This window comes from Hylobates moloch, unplaced genomic scaffold (genome assembly GCF_009828535.3).
Source record: "Hylobates moloch isolate HMO894 unplaced genomic scaffold, HMol_V3 SCAFFOLD_2, whole genome shotgun sequence".
Classification (NCBI taxonomy): domain Eukaryota; kingdom Metazoa; phylum Chordata; class Mammalia; order Primates; family Hylobatidae; genus Hylobates; species Hylobates moloch.
Genome location: NW_026652277.1, coordinates 24118966 through 24132215, shown reverse-complemented (window position 1 = coordinate 24132215; position 13250 = coordinate 24118966).

Below are 13250 nucleotides of genomic sequence, written 5' to 3'. Positions count from 1 at the left end.
ACGTGTATGGCTAAATTCCTTGTCATTTCTAAGCTAGCCTATTTTTGTTTTGTTTTGTTAAATTGATCTCAGTGTGTAAGAAAGGACCATATTGACAGCCCTGGCGACAGAGTCTTTTTTCTGGGCTTCTGGCAGACAGCAGGAACAGCTGCTGCTTAAGCATACCCCAAATATTTTACCTCTGGAAAGATCATTTCTGGAGGTGAGCAGGCACTTTGATTTCTCATTCCCTCTGAAAGGTGTTGGTGGGAATGGTGGGGGAATAGCTGGCCATTTACTCGGGATTTTGGTTCTGAGGCCATTGCAACATTTCACATGTGCAATCAAATTGCAACCTGGGTTCTGGTTCAAATTCTTTTGAAGTGATTAAAGCCTGTTGTTTTAAATGCCATTCCTAATCTTAGGGTAAAACATTCCTTGGGAAAGTGTTCTTCAATCGCAGGAATCTAACAGTGGTTACTTTCAGGGGGAAGGAATAGGGGAGGGGAGAAGATGATAAGGGGAAGGTGACATTTGCTTTGCATTTTTAAAATTATTCGTACTTTTTGAATTTATAACTCCAAACATGTTATCTTATTTTTTTAAAAAAGGAATCGTCTGTATAATGGTGTTGTAGACCATTTTTGTTATGAATTCTCTTTAAATTTCTGAATTGAAAAATGAAATCTAGTAAGTATACTTTTGAAAGCTTAGCTAGAAATTATTTATTTTTAAGATTCAATTACCAAAACGTGCCAAATATACTTTTTTCTTTTTTAGTTTACAAGCCTGTATGTAAAATATTTGTAAGACAACTAGATATAAAAAATACCCTGGGTTTGATATTTTATTCATCTGAAAATGATGCTTTCACAAGATTTTTTCTTTCATCATTAAAGAAGTAAATCATTTGCATTTTAAAGATATGCTCGAATGCTGTGGGATGCAGCTTTTCCCATTTATGTAATGTTTAATTGCATTTACTTGATCACAGCATTGAGGCAAGTTTCTTTAAAATAAGTTTGCCTTCTCATTATGCTTGCGAATATAGTTTGTAAATCTCAAAGTATCAAAAATACACTTTGATGAGGATAAAATTATGCAGGACTATGATTCCTATAAAAGAGAGCTCCTGCCCTACTGTGGCCACAGAAAGGAATTACATGTGGGTACCTGTGAGAAAAATGCTGTTGTTATTTAGTTGAATTGCAACAGCTTTGCAAGTGAGGTAAAAAACGTGTAGATCTACAGTTATTTTTCTTTAACACATTTTAATATCTATGTGCCTCTGTGAGTGTTTTTTGTTTTAATCTGGGTCCCTGATGTTGCAAAACAATTTATTCTTCACAGTGGCAGTCCCAACTGTTTACCTCTCTTCCTATTGCAACATTCCCTCTCACTCCCAGCAGTCTTCTAATATCTGTAAATGTAGAAACTATCAGTTATGAACTTCTGTAACTCCCTTTTCATCTTTGGCACCTCAAAACTTTAATGTATGTAAAAGCATGGGCTTTGAAATTGGTAATCTGGAGCTCTATCAATTTCTGACTGTGTCAACTTGAGCATGTTGCCCGATTTCTATGAGCCTCAGTTTTCTTATCTAAAAAATGAAACTAGGCCGGGCGCGGTGGCTCACGCTTGTAATCCCAGCACTTTGGGAGGCCGAGGCGGGCGGATCACGAGGTCAGGAGATCGAGACCACGGTGAAACCCCGTCTCTACTAAAAATACAAAAAAAAAAAAAAATTAGCCGGGCGTGGTGGCGGGCGCCTGTAGTCCCAGCTACTCGGAGAGGCTGAGGCAGGAGAATGGTGTGAACCCGGGAGGTGGAGCTTGCAGTGAGCCGAGATTGTGCCACTTCACTCCAGCCTGGGCGACAGAGTGAGACTCCGTCTCAAAAAAAAAAAAATGAAACTAATAATGCCTACTCCAAAGATTCGTTGGATGGATTACGTAAGACAACCTAATATAATTCCTGTGCATAGTAAATCCTAACTGTTGCCTTATGCCTCTAATCTTCTTTCTGCTCTCTTTTCTTTAGAAGATGGCATGCATCTTTTCCAAGGTAAATTTTACCTCTGTTGAACTCTATCCCATACTCTCTTGCCATGGCCCTAATTTTGTTCAGTTACTTAACTCCTTCCCTCCCTCTGACATCTTTGGTCCCTTCCTCTCCACAGTTTTATTCTCTCATCTTACACAAACATGCCCAAGTCTCATCATCCATAAAAACCTCTGTCATTACCACTTCAGCTCTCTTCTTCTGTTCATACCCAGCTGTGTTGGGTGCCATGAATCATTCACTACTATTATTTTAAAAATTCCTATCACTACTCCCCTCTGCAATCTGGCTTCTCCTGCCAACATGCTACTGAAATTAATGAATTAATTCATCAAATATTTACAAGCATTTATCATGATACCATGTCCCAGGCACTGTGCTCAGTAACAAGTCATTATAATACTGTGTGCTTGACAATATATTGTACTTACTGGCCAAAAATCACCAATGTCTAATTGTCAAGCTAAATGTCTTCTTTCAATTTCAATCTATCTGACATGCTGGAAACTTCCCTTTCCAAGGCTTCTTTGCTACCGCTCCCTTGGCTCTTCTGTTTCTTTGATCTTGCTGTATTTACTTTGTAGTATCCTCCTAATTATGGGGGTGATTCCCTAGTCATCCATCTTCGGCTTTCTTCTTTCTCACTCTTTTAACTTTACTCTGTGAATTTCCTGTAATTATACACTACATTTGGGGGATGTGTGTGTGTGTGTGTGTGTGTGTGTGTGTGTGCATGCATTTTTCTAGGAAGGAGTTCATAGCTTTTATCAGCTCTGCAAGGAGGTCTATGACCCTCCCAATAACAACCCTGACCAGTTCCACCTCACATGTAGGCACGTTCTTCCACTGTGGTGACTTCCATTATCCTCCACATGCTGCTGATTCCTGGATCTCCAACCCTAAACCTCTTTCCCATGCTCCAGTGACCATCTTCCCAACTCTGCCTAGGTCCCTCCTGGAGGGTCCTTCTAGAATAATAGTTCTCATCAGGCAGGTGGCAGAACCTCTGTCTCCCACTCCTTGCATGCCACTCTGTGAGGCTTGGGTGGGTTGGGGGTGATGGGAGGGGTGCATATATAATCAGAGTCCCTGGGGTGCAGAAGCTCTGTTCTGGCCTTGCCTCTTGCTATCCATGGAATTACTGCTCGACCCTGGCCATTTTCCCATTCTCTTTCTCTGGTTCCAGGAAAAGCCTTCTCTGGTCCGGCTTGGACACAGCTGTAGTGTTGCCTGGAGCCATTGTTACACAATTCACTTTCATCAGAGCCCTCTCTTTCCAGAGTGTTCAAGCCCTATATTTATTTTTAATCAAATTCTCATATTTCTATCTGCACAGAAAGATCTTATGGTAGGGTGCAGTGGCTTACACCTGTAATCCCAGCACTTTGGGAGGCCAAGGCGGGCGGATCACAAGGTCAGGAGATCGAGGCCATCCTGGCCAATATGGTGAAACCCCCTCTCTACTAAAAATAAAAATGTTAGCTGGGCGTGGTGGCAGGTACCTGTTATCCCAGCTACTCAGGAGGCTGAGGCAGGAGAATCGCTTGAACCAGGGAGTCAGAGGTTGCAGTGAGCGGAGATCGAGCCACTGCACTCCAGCCTGGCGACAGAGTGAGACGCCGGCTCACAAAAAAGAAAAAAAAAAGATCTTTTATAGCTTTTGCTTTACCACCACCCTCCCTGCTCTCCTCACTCCCAGTCTGTCTCAGCCCCTCGCTGTCTGTCATCTGGACTTCCACACTAAGGTCCTAAAAGGTTTCTCTGCCTCAAGTCTTTCTGTCATCCCATCTATTCTTCCAAACACAATACTAATCATTTCAAGTTTTAAAATCCTTCAATACTTCTTTATGCCTATATAATGAAATCTAAAAGCATCATGACATTGAAAGACCCTGACTAGTCAGGCTTCTTCTTTTTTAGGTCGCATCTCCACTTTTACTCCTCCATCATCACCATCACTCTGTTACCACCTTTGGGGCTTTCCCATCTCTCTGCCTTTGCTCAGCCTTGTCCACATGCCTGAAAGCCTTTTCCCAACCGAGGAATCCAGCTCTTCTATCAATGCTCCAGCTCAAATATGAGCACTTCTGTAAGCCTGCCTTTTCCCTACCTGTTTGAGAATTTTTTTTTTTTTTTTTTTTTGAGACAGAGTCTTGCTGTGTCGCCCAGGCTGGAGTGCAATGGTGCGATCTTGGCTCACTGCAACCTCTGCCTCCTGGGTTCAAGCAATTCTCCTGCCTCAGCCTCCAAGTAACTGGGATTACAGGCATGTGCCACCATGCCCAGCTAATTTTTGTATTTTTAGTAGAGGCGGGGTTTCACTATGTTGGCCAGGCCATTCCTGACCTCCTATTCCTGACCTCAAGTGATCCACCCGCCTCGGCCTCTCAAAATGCTGTGATTACAGGCGTGAGCCACTGTGCACTGCCTACCTGTGAGAATTAATCACTATTTCCTCAGGTCTCTCAAAGCCCAATTGGCCCAAACCTCCAATAGGCATGTGCTTCTCAGGCAGTTCTGCCATAGCGTGCATTCTCCTCAGACTAGGATAACAGTTTCTTGGGGATAAGAGTTATGCACTGGTTATCTTGGCACTGACAGCATTTAGGACAGCTTGTTTCTGCTACATGATCCATAAATGCTTGATGAATGAATGAATAAGTGATGAACATTGTCATCACCAACACTACTGCCTACTGTCTTTTTTTTTTTGTTTGATTTTGAGACGGAGTCTCTCTCTGTTGCCCAGACTGGAATGCAGTGGCGAAATCTCAGTTCACGGCAGCCTCCACCTCCCGGGTTCAAGTGATTCTCGTGCCTCAGCCTCCCGAGTAGCTTGGATTACAGATGCCTACCACGACGCTCAGCTAATTTTGTATTTTTAGTGAGATGGAGTTTTGCCATGTTGGCCAGGCTGGTCTCGAACTCTCGACCTCAGGTTATTCACTGGCCTCAGCCACCTAATGTGCTGGGATTACAGGCATGAGCCACCATGCCCGGCCTTGCCTGCTGCCATTGATTCCCATCTTGGCAAGGAAAAGGAGGGAAGTGTGTGAGATTAGGCGTATTTCCACAAAACAAGTATTAAAATATGGAAAGGAGTTGTAACATAGCAAAGAAGGCAGTAGTGAATAAAAAGAACCAAATTTTACTTCCTGTTTAGCTGCTTACTTCTCTCTAGCTAGCAGTAAAGACAGCATCTTGATTGGCATAATGAGATTTGTTCTGTTTCTTAAACAATGCACCCTAGCTGCAATGTAGAGAGAAATAGAGGCAGGACATCATGTGGATCTGAATTAATAAGTGGTGGTGGAGGTAGAAAGGAGGGAACAAACTAAATAAACATTAAGGAAGTACAATTGCTAAGATGACACCTTGAAGGATCAAAGGAAATAGAAGAATCAGGGGTTCATTTATTGATTCATTCAACTTATTTAATGAGTCCTACTATGTGCCAGCACTGTGAGAGGTGGTAGGAATTCCATGGTGAAAAAGATTTTGTCCCTGAATTTGAGACACTGAGTTTCTGATATTACAATTGGCTGTGTAATGGTACATAGTAATAAATACCCAATCACTCCTACTTGAATGTAAGCAAATATGAGAAGCATTATTATGCATCTCTCACAGAATACAGCAGTGAACACCTGGATAGAGAGACAGATGTGCTGATGTGAGACCAGAAAGTACTCTGTGTTCTTACAAAGTACTATTATAAAAGTTTATTTTAATTACAAAGGTAATATATGCTTATTAAAGAAAAATTAGGAAATACGAGTAGTTTCAAAGAAGGGAAAAATAATCTATACTCACATCACATAGACACAGTCATCTTATGTTCCTTCAGACTTTTTTCCAGTGGAAAATGCATACAATAACAAATGAGCCAGTACTCTACATACAATTTTATGGTCTGATTTTCTTCATTTTAAGCCTATTGTGGAGGCCGGGCATGGTGGCTTATGCCTATAATCCCAGCACTTTGGGAGACCAAGGTGGGTGGATCTCTTGAGCCCAGGAGTTCGAGACCAGCCTAAGCAGCATAGTGAAACCCTATCTCTACAAAAAAACACAAAAATTAGCCAGGTAAGGTGGCGTGTGCCTGTAGTCCCAGCTACTTGGGAGGCTAAGGCAGGAGGATTGCTTGAGCCCAGGAGGTCAAGAATGCAGTGAGCCATGACTGCACCACTGCACTCTACCCTGAGTGACAGAGTGAGACTCTGTCTCAGAAAAAAACAGCTATTTTGGACATCTGTCCATTCCAGAAAATAAATTTCCACAGTGTGCTTTTTAATAGCTGTATAATATTCCACGATATGAATGCTTTACAATTTTTTTAACCCACTATTTTTAATTGGGTATTTTTAATGTTTCAGAAATAACTGAAGATCAGTTGGAAAGTTACTTCACTAGTTAAACAATATGTTTCTTAAAAATAATGATGTCTCTTATGGCCCATACTAATTTAGAGCTCTGCAATGAAGGGATTCTGGGAGATGTAGTTCAGCTTAGCTAAGTTAACACAATACAAATACAAATCCACCACAGTTGATTCCTTGTCAACTAAATATCTCTATATACCTTTCTGAACCATATTTGGCTTAATTTTTTTTTTTTTTTTTGAGAAGGAGCTCACTCTGTTGCCTAGGCTGGAGTGCAGTGGAATAATCTTGGCTCACTGCAACCTCCGTCTCCTGGGTTCAAGCAATTCTCCTTCCTCAGCCTCCCTAGTAGTTGGGATTACGGGTGTGTGCCACCATGCCCAGCTACTTTTTGTATTTTTAGTAGAGACGGGATTTCACTATGTTGGCCAGGCTGGTCTTGAACTCCTGACCTCAAATGATCTGCCCACCTTGGCCTCCCAAAGTGCTGGGATTACAGGCGTGAGCCACCACACTCGGCTTAGCTTAATTTTTTTTTTTGAAATGGAGTTTCTCTCTTGTTGCCCAGGCTGGAGTGCAATGGTGTGATCTCAGTTCACCACAACCTCCAACTCCCAGGTTCAAGTGATTCTCCTGCCTCAGCCTCCCAAGTAGCTAGGATTACAGGCATGTGCCACCACACCGGGCTACACCCAGCTAATTTTGTATTTTAAGTAGAGACAGGGTTTCTCCATGTTGGTCAGGCTGCTCTTGATCTCCTAACGTCAAATGATCTGCCCACCTCGGCCTCCCAAAGTGCTGGGATTATAGGCATGAGCCACTGTGCCCGGCCTGCTTAATTTTTAAATGACAGCAATAACAACATTATGCTTCCACCTAATAATGTAACTATCCCTCATACAACTGAAACATGCTGTCTCCCCAAAAGAGGAAATGAACTCCTTTTATCCATTTTTGGGTGATAATCATCTCTCTTCTAGGTGATTCAATATTCTCTTTTTGATATCCAATTACTTAAACACTGAGAGCTTAAATATTATCAACAAATTGTATATTACATTTGACTAGGAGAATGGGAGCCTGAAAAAAATTGGTTAATATACATAAAAATATATTTGTATCAAAATAAAATACTCCTAACTATTACAGTGCTTATTTCTAAAACTGCTTACATGGTCATAGCTGGTATTTATAACTACTTTCTTCCACTACCCATTTCATATTGTCTTTGCCCTCAGCAAAAATCTCAGCTGGTTGTGGTTTCTTGCCTGTTGGAGTGACCTAAACCTTAATCCCTGAAAGGTCTAAGTCACTAACAGTCCTGGCTCTATTGGGTTGTTGTAATTTTCCATTGAAGTTTATCACAGGATATGAGATTACTAAGGCATCTCAGGGGATCTACTGCATTCCAGGCATACTCTTCCTTACTACTATTTTGTGATGGCAATCTAATTTCCTCTTGATCATCAAGATAAATCTGCCTAGCCCATAAAGTATTCTTTTATTTGTTTCTTGATTCATTGGCACGAGGACTTGTGAAGTAGCTAGCGGACAGTCTCATCTCTCAAATTAATGGAATCATTAATGTGTTCCTTGGTTGAAGTATTCTTCTTTGGTACTAATACTTCTAGATCAGTAGAGCCCTAAGTTGAGAAAAAGTGAGAGGAGCCATTCCCATTCCCTACACATGATTGCTGGACTTGTGAATTCTAACTGTGAGAGAAATATGTTGCTTACTGATTTACTGCATATATGTATCTTAGAAGACATGGACCTGCTCCCAAAGGGGTTGCCATCATAACTGAGTTTTCAAAAGACCATACCACCATTTCACATACTAAGACTAGTAAGTTTCATGAACATGAGCCAATGGCCACAACTCATTTGCTGTTAAATGAGTTCCTTGGCCAGAAGCAATGCTGTATAGTAAACCATGGTGATGATTATGGCATTCCCTAGGCCTACAGAATAGTGATTTTGGTAGCAGCATCGTGCATAAGGAAGGAAACTTTGTTCTAGTGTGTTTACTTCAGTAAAAACCAAGTGCCTACTGGACCTGGTCCTATATAATTAACTTGCCACCAGGTCTGGCTCATCCTCCTGTAGAATAGTGACATATTGTGGGCTCATTGTTGGTTTCTCCTGTGGCAGGCTGGGCACTCAGCAATGGTTCTAGCCAGATCAGCCTTAGTGAATGAAAGGCCATGCATAGCTTCCGTCCCTCCTGCCATGGCCACTTCATCTGTAGGTCCTTTGGGCAAGGTCACAAATGGATATGGAAAGAGGCTGACTGATGTCCACAGAATGGGCCATCTTGTCCACCTAATTATAAAGATCTTCCTATGCAGAGATTGCTCTTTGGTAAGCACTCACATAAGGCACAAATATCTTTACATTTTGTACCCCTACAGGAAGGTCTATCCACATGCCTCTCCTCCAGACCTCATCAGTAATTTTCCTATTGTGTTCTTCCCATTTTTCAACCATCTGACTAAATGATTGAACTGCCCATGAATCTAACTAAATGATTGATCTGCAACTCTTGCTGTTGCTCCTTCCAGGCAAAATGAACAACCAGGTACACTGCTAAAGTTCTGCCCAATGGGAAGATTTTTCCTCACCACTTTCCTTCAGGCCTACCACTCTCCGTCAAAGTGAGGCTGTTGTGCAAAGCCATCTACTTTGAGAGAGTGCCAGCACATTGTGTGGAAATATCTGTAAATCAGGCTTTTCTTCTTCTTCAGTCAACTGGTCATAGGTTGCCTGAAGGTATAATGCCATAGATATAGGTTGAGAGAAAAGAGACAATGTGGCAGGAATGTGGGCCATGTGCATTTGAAACTATTTTTTGTACAACTTACTTGTACCTTCAAGATCTACTTGAGCTTGATCTTATGCACAACACTTTCATTTGATGATGGAATGCTGCTGTAGACACCCACATTTATTGGATGATAGATTAGACAATGCCAAATTGTCAAATGATGGGTAGTTCAAGTTTCATGGTAGCTTGTTGCCCATGGTCAATAGCTTCATCTCTACTAAGGCTCGGTGGCAAGCCTGGAGTCATTTGTCAATGACTGCCTGTTAAATAATCTCAGTGGCAAACCTGGAGATTATTTCTCGGCAGAGGATGACATAGGTTTGTGCCAAAGCTCTAAGGCTCTGTGCTATAGTGGTTTGTCAAAAGTTTCATAAAGCATGCCTATCTACCACAGACATTACAAGTAATATTGGATCTACTAAGTTGTATGGCCCAAGTGGCAGAGCAGTTTGCTATTGAAGAACGTTTGCTTATTCAGGATCCCAATCAAAACTAGCAGCTTATTGGATTGCTCAGCAAATACCTCAAAATGGTATGACCAAATGAAGTGTATGTTGCAAGTGGTCCGTCCATTGAGCATTGTGCAGCAAATATCCTTTATTTTGAAAGAGATATTCTATGTGTTACAGATCACTTAACCCCTAGACATTTCCCTGAGGAGACCCTGACATTTTATTGTGCTTATTTTCCATCCTCTGACATGCATTTGTCCTAACAATATATCTAGTGTAGTTGCTACTTAGATCACTATGTCTAATTAGCATATTATCAATGCAGTGTCATAGTGTGATATTCTGTGAATGAGAAGGCAATCAAGGTTCCTGCAAATCAGATTATGACATAGAGCTGGGGAATTGATATAATTCTGAAATGGAGGTGTGTTGCTGACTCTGCCAGTTGAAAGCAAACTTCTTCTGATGATCTTTACCATAGGCGTAAGTAGAAACAGCATTTGCCAGAACAGCTAACAGGTGCCACGAGATGAGTTGATGTGCTCCAGCGACAAAACCACAAGTGGAATAGCAGCTGCAGTTGGAGTCATCACATGATTAAATTTACAATAATCCACTGTTGTTCTCCAAGGTCCATCTTTCTTTTGCAAGGGCCAAGTTAATTGAGCGAAATGTGGCAGAAATCACTACTCAGCATCTTTCAAGTCTTTGATAGCACATCAGTCACTGAAGTCACTTTAGATTTATTATTTCTGTAGGTAAAAGCAGTTCTACTGGTTACACTTAGACTTTCCTGCCATAAAAGCCCTCACAATATGGGTGAGGAAACCAATATGGTGATTCTTCCATTTACTGAGTACATTTATCCCAATTGTACATTTTAGAACTCAGTGATTTCACTACCTCTGGAAGGAGAACTAAAATTAGAGTAGTGATAATGGGAAACTTGTTCCATATGTGTCTCTAATATTTGAATAAATTAATTATTTTACATTGGGCAGGTTCCTATGTTTTACTTGCATAATTTTATTTCTTATTTTCATTATGTATTTGTTTATTCATTTATTTTTATGAGATGGAGTTTCTCTTTTGTTGCCCAGGCTGGAGTGCAATGGCGTGATCTTGGCTCACTGCAACCTCTGACTCTCGGGTTCAAGCCATTCTCCTGCCTCAGCCTTGCAAGTAGCTGGGATTAGAGGCATACACCACTATGCCCAGCTAATTTTGTATTTTTTAGTAGAGATGGGGTTTCATCATGTTAGTCAGGCTGGGTTCGAACTGCTGACCTCAGGTGAGGAGGCCTCCCAAAGTGCTGGGATTACAGGCATGAGCCACCGTGCCCAGCCATTACTTGCATATAATTTTAAAAACAACCTTCAAAATGTAAAATAACTACAACAATAACACCAAACTCCACAATATTGTATTAGAAAAAGTTTTTATTTAGATCATGAGACATAATAGTGCTTTGTACTCATGCTTATACAGAACCTAGTGGGAAAGAACATAATTCAAGAGACTGTCAACCAAACTGCAAAATGTCTTCATAAATAAAAATCGAGGTTAATATTAGTATTATTATCCTACAAAAAACAAAGCTACTAATTTCCTCTCCAACACATATTTAAATAAACAGAAATCAATAGTATTTGTAGCCTTTGTAATTCTGGTTTGTTTAGAATTTAGTTAAAAACTTATTTGTGGAGCTCTCCCTCTCTTTTGACTGGCAGAACCATTTCTGACTTCAAGGCTTTTTATTAAAATATTCTACAATGAACACAAAAAGCTTGGTAGATATGATCTTTACACTTTTTTCTTCTTTGAATATATATTTGCTTGTGCACAGTAAGAATTATTAACATTTGCTTTTATGTGTAGCTTAAGATGACAGCTCTACTGCATATTATAAACTGTGTTTCTCTGAACATTTGTCCTTCTTCATCTATAAATAGACAACCACTGAATGATTAGATTATATGTTTATTTAAGGGCATGCTCTAATGCCCACTGTTATATTCATTATTTCTTTGGTTTTCAGTTACAGAGTTTATGTTATGTTTAAATAGAACATTTTTCTGTAGGAATTGTGGGTTAGGACATGGATGATAAGAGACATGCATATCTTACTCATGAAAGGTCTCTTTTATATGTGGCTTATAGAGTATTATAAACTCACGTTGAAAAATATTTCAAAGCTTAAGAGGTTAAAAAATAGTAATGAATTGGTTCCTGGAGCAAACTTACTTTTTGGAAAGTGATAGAATAATTCAACATAGAGATGAATGCAGTGTGTTCTCACTTGGCAATTTTATTATTTATGAAATTAATTTTTCATTTAAAAATTATATATTAATAATTTCGATGTTTTCCACAATGTATGTAGAAAGGATGTGTCCCTAGTATATACAGGAAGAAGAATAAGTATATAAACGTATGCCATCTTAAACCTCTTAAATCTATTTTACTTCTACAGCAATTGCCTTTTAGGTCTCATCCAGTCACAGACTATACTACACTTTTTGAGTTTATTTCCCTTCCCAGGAGTCAGTTTTGTCATATGTAAAGCAGTTATACTAGTATTTACCTAACAGAATTGTCATGAAGAGTATATAAGCACAAATGTAAATCACTTAACATAGTACCTGCCAAGCAGTGGTTAATTAATGTTAGATTCCTTTTTAAGTTATAAAAGAAATTAAAAAACCTTTAATCCCTGTTTTTCCAAAGCAAAATATTTTATTTTTATTTTTTTCTTCATACCAAAGCAAAATATTTTAATTGTTCCAAAGTGTTCCTTACTTATAAAACTGTGGGAATTTCAGAAACATTCTGCTTTACAGTGCCCAGAGAAACTTCCTACATATAAACGCTGGTTCTGGTGTAAATGCATTCATTATTGGTGTTATCACTGGCCTTTACATAACCTAAGATTCGTGTGGCTCCGTTAAGACATAGGTAATACGACTCTGGGAGAGAGGCTCACTAATGAACAGTAAGGGCAGCAAGCCTCAACTGTACTTAGAATTGGATACTATAATGTTTTGATAGTATTTTCATTATGGTCTTCAAACAATTTCTTAACCATTGAGTTGTTAGCTAATTAGAAGTGCAGAACCAATACATGGCATCCTGCAAAAAAAAACCACGGGCTTAGTAACAAGCAAATAAAAAATATAAAAACATTGGCTCTATAATGTGTCAGTATGCTCTGGACTTATGTAATCAGTGACTCTTAACTCTTGCTCCAAAAGGAAGTTAACATTTGTAGAGTCTTCAAAGATTATATAAAAAAGAAAAGCAAAACAGAAAACAAAAAATCTTTTAGACTTTCTAGTCCATCCCTAATGGCTAATTCTCCATCATATATTTTCATCTATTTGGATTGTAAATGTTGCCCAGACCAGAGATGGCTCACACTAGGGTATCAGTGGTGAGGGGCAGATGAATTGGAGATATTTTGGTAGTACAGCCAAAGAGACCTACTAATATTTTGGATGCAGAAGGTTAGTAAGGAGAGAAATCCAGACGACTTTAAGATTTTTGGCCAGAGGG